Genomic DNA, 4449 nt, shown 5'->3' with positions numbered 1-4449 from the left:
CTTTCTTTCTTTCTTTCTTTCTTTCTTTCTTTCTTTCTTTCTTTCTTTCTTTCTTTCTTTCTTTCTTTCTTTCTTTCTTTCTTTCTTTCTTTCCCTTCCATCTTAGAATCAGTACTGTGTATTGGTTCCAAGGCAGAAGAGTGGTAAGAGCTAGGCAATGGGGATTAAGTATTTGCCCAGGGTCACATAGTTATGAAGTGTCTGAGGCCAGATTTAAATCCCAAACCTCTGATCTCCAGACCTGGCTCTCCCATCCACTGAGCCACCTAACCTCCTGCCCAACCCCAAATCTCCTGCATTTCTGCAAAGAGGTGTGAGGTTATAGTTCATTATTCATTTGCACCAGGATTTGTTATTACAATCCCTTAGAGTTCAGCTCTCTTTATTTGGCTTCCACTTATATTGTAGTTATTGCACATAATGTCCTCCTGTTTCTGATTATACATATATACATACAGATATTCGATTCTTTACCTGTGTTGTATCAGGCAAGGCAAGAGTTAGTGGCCACCTACTTTGTGTGATTTTTTGGGGGTGGGCGATACTAAAAAGCTTCACACCAAATTATCTTTTTCATCAGTTTTCTGTGATCCCTAAACTTCTCACTATTAAGGCAAGTCTTTTTGGTTAAAACATCATGTCATCAGAAAACTTGATAAAATTGTAAAGGCATTAAGAGAACTCATACATGAATATATTACCATCCATTAATATATTAGCAGGAATATTATTTCTTTACAAATTATTTTGGAAAGAAAAGATTGGTCTCCTGAGAGGAGTGGGCAAGAAAGAACAGCCTTGAATTTGGGGTCATTTGTGAAGAAAACAGTGAGTGAAGCAAAGGCATGAAGATGCTAAGACACTGGGTGACCTCTGGAGGGGATAATGTTGGTTCATATATAGACAAACTATTTTGTAATTTTTCTGAGACCACTGAACTTTTGCTTTAAAATGATTTATTGCGATTTCCTATCTCTGTACTTTTGTTTACCCTATTTCTCCAGCTTGAAACATATTCCTTTTCTATTGATCCATATTTTATTTATCCTTCAAGGCTTGATTCAAATTCTACCGCTGAATTTTTTTCCAAACTACTTGACCCATCATGACTTTCTATTCCTTTGAATGGATGGCATTTATCTCTTATTTGACAGCTAGTCACATACCACTATGTGAAATTAATTCTATTTTTTACTTTTTTTTTCTTTTTGGGTTCTCATATCTAGGGCACAGTGCCATGCCTAGAGTCAGGAACTCTTCCTGAGTTCAAATCTGGTCTCAGATGCTTACTAGTTGTGTAACTCTGGGCAAGTCATTTAACCTTACTTGTTTCAGTTTCCTCATCTATAAAATGAGCTGAAGAAGGAAATGGCAAACCACTCCAATATCTTCACCAAGAAAACCTCAAAAAGGGTCATGAAGAGTTGGACATGACTGACAAATGACTCAACAACAATTATTATTCAAACTCTCCAGCTAGAGTATATGTTTCTTGGAGTCAGGAACTGTCATTTATTTTTATTCCTTAGAGAATCTGATAGTGTCTTGCCTATAATAAATGAATGTTCAGTAAATATTTGTCAATAGATTGATTGATATGTGCTAACAAAATGATGATATCTATATCCTATTTCTGTAAACAAACAATAAAAGCAAGTTGTTTTCCTTCTGATTGGGAAAATAGGGGGCTAATACAAATCAGTAATAATTTGGGTAATAGGAAAGAGACCAGAGAATACTTGCCTTTTTCAGTTCATGTTGAATTTGGTATAGACTGTTGTGAGGGTTATTTAGCAATTAATTTGGTATTAGTGTTGGACCTAGCAGGAAGGGCTGGAGGATTCCAAGATGGAATGAAGGAGCAGGAAATGGGGCTTGGATTCTGAGAAAGACTCCATTAGTGGTTGGGGACATAACTGTTGCTAACCCTGGGAGATCTCAGAGTTAGAGAAAAACTGCATCCAGATTCCCTGGGATCCTGAGAGGGGAAGGCTTTCAGCAGTGGACAACAGACCTGCAGAGCAGCACCAAGTGGGGAAGTGGTTTGTGATCTGGTGGACAGCATTGCAAACTCACACTCCCTACCTGGGTACCTTGGATCATCTGTCCTGGTGGAGTTGGCTCTTGGCATCCTGAGACCATCCTTGGATTTACTGACACCCAATTGAAAGCCATTCTCAGGCCCTTTAGCTGAGCTGACCAAACCTGGCTGGAACCAGGTTTGGAGGAGCTTTCCCTGTGACTTCAGTTCTGCTTCACTTTGTCTGGCTTAGGTCAATAGAATAGTGTAGTCAAGTCCTTCCCTTGCTCCTGTTGTTTGCCCTTAGGTTGTAAGTATAGAATCCCTTATTCCCATCCTTTTTATTGTTTCCCTCAATAAAACTGTTATAAACTTTTACCTTTTGCCTGCTGGTTCCATAGACCCTAGCCTAGGGGGGCTGAGTGACTGTTGGGCCTAACAGCCATTCCTGTGACAGTTAATAGCTTGGCAGTAAACCCTGGTCTCCCTATCCTGGTTGGTCCTATCTCTCCTTCAACCCAGTGTGAACCCACAAACCACTTAGATTACATTTTAATAATAATAGTTAACATCCCTGGTGTCCCACCATTACAAGACATGTCTGATTAAGAAATACATTTCCTATGAAGCCTTAGACTCCAATTCAGGGCTGATGGCAGAAGTGTGAGATCACATTCTTACTGAGTGCTGTGGGGTGTAATATGTGGATAATGTAGCTAATAATAGAGGAGCTGGTAGTACAAGTGAGTCATCTGGGGCCATACATAGTCAGGTATATCATCAGGAACCTGGTAGATGCTATCACTTTGTTGGTAATTTGGTTCTTCACCACATGGGTCTAAAAACAAAATGGGATGGTGTTTCAGAGATCTCTTAGGTATCTGCCCATCTGGTTGGCATTGGATGGTGGCAGCTAATTTACACAAGAGATCTCACCCAACAAGGTTCGAAGGACATGATGGCATCAATAAAAAGGTGTGTTAGCGAGTTAGAGGGCCCAATTTCCCATTTTGACTTTTAGCTTTGGGACTTGTTGAGCTATCCCTGAAGCACCTCTGACTCTCAAGCTACCCTGATATTTTCATCCTTCTGGAGCCTCACGTAGAACAGAAGCCATCGCCCCAGTGTCAAGGAGAGCATCATAACAGACCCCCCATTTCCAAGCTAACAAGGGTTTCCCTGTTGCTACTGGACTTTACTGGGACTAAGGGCAATAAAGAATCCTCAGTTGTATCTGTGCACTTGGTTTGGATTGAGTCATGCATATGGTCTTGTGCAAGCACTTCTTCAAGTCTTGTATTGTCACTGTGAGCTAAATCAGAACTTCCTGCAGCACAAACAGGCAAGTTTTGACTGGGAGAATCAATACAGAATGTTGGCTTAGAGAGCAGGCACTCTTTCTCATTGAGAGCTGGTGAGTGAGTAACTGCGGTTACTAGACTAAACTCTACAGAGCCCCTGGAACTTTTAGGTTGGCGCTGACTAAGGGTTGAAGAAATGGAGGTTTGACTTGTTTCACCATCCACTCTGTTGTCTTGTGAACTACAAACCCCCAGATCAGGAGTTTTCCCATCAATTGTGTCAGGGAATGTTTGATAGACAGTTTCTATTCCCTTCAACACCTCTGGTACAACTCCCAATTCAGAAGCTGTCTGGAGTTCACTATCTAGCCCTCCAGTTGATTTGTGTCTCCAATCACTGAACAGACTTCAATGATGTTATTATTGAGTACACTAGCCACTGCAGATGACAGCTGACCACTCTTCCTTCCCCAAGCTTCTGGTTTGAATTCATCAGCTAAGGGGTTGAGAAAGCTAGATGTAGAATTCTCTGAGCAGCTGCCAGAAGCCCACTCAGTGGACGGCTCTGGCAAAGTCAAGCCTCTGTCAACATTCCATTTGGATTGCTCTCTAACCTCATCTTGTTGCTTCATGCCTAAAGCAAGAGAATGGGTTTGGACATTGGGATTTGACTCCTCTAGGGTTACTAATGACACTCCTTCCTGAATACATTGTAAATCCCTGTCAGTTTGTTCTTTATCCAAGCTAACCTGTTGTTTTAAATAAAGAATAAAGAGAGGAGCTTGAGATTCTGATGACTCCAACCAAGATTGTAAAGCTTCTGGAGGCAAGCTGTTACAGATTCTTGGACGGTCCCTATGCTTTTCATCCAAGCCTTTTGTGGTGGAATGAGAAAGCAGACCCCCTTTATAGTCATCCTCAATTGTCCCATAAATCTCTTTGCGCATTTGCATTATGTCCTCCCATTCTTGGTCTCCTGCCATAGAAATATCATTGTATTCTGTGTAGCTTGCTAGAGACATATGCTCTCCCATGCCCAGTCTTTGAGAATCATCTACTACACCCAGATTAGTTATACACACATCCCTGTCATTGCCATTAGTCAGTTCTGATCTCAAAGCCTCAGTT

The sequence above is a fragment of the Gracilinanus agilis genome, chromosome 4, assembly GCF_016433145.1.
Source record: "Gracilinanus agilis isolate LMUSP501 chromosome 4, AgileGrace, whole genome shotgun sequence".
Taxonomy (NCBI): Eukaryota; Metazoa; Chordata; class Mammalia; order Didelphimorphia; family Didelphidae; genus Gracilinanus; species Gracilinanus agilis.
This window is presented reverse-complemented; position numbering follows the sequence as displayed.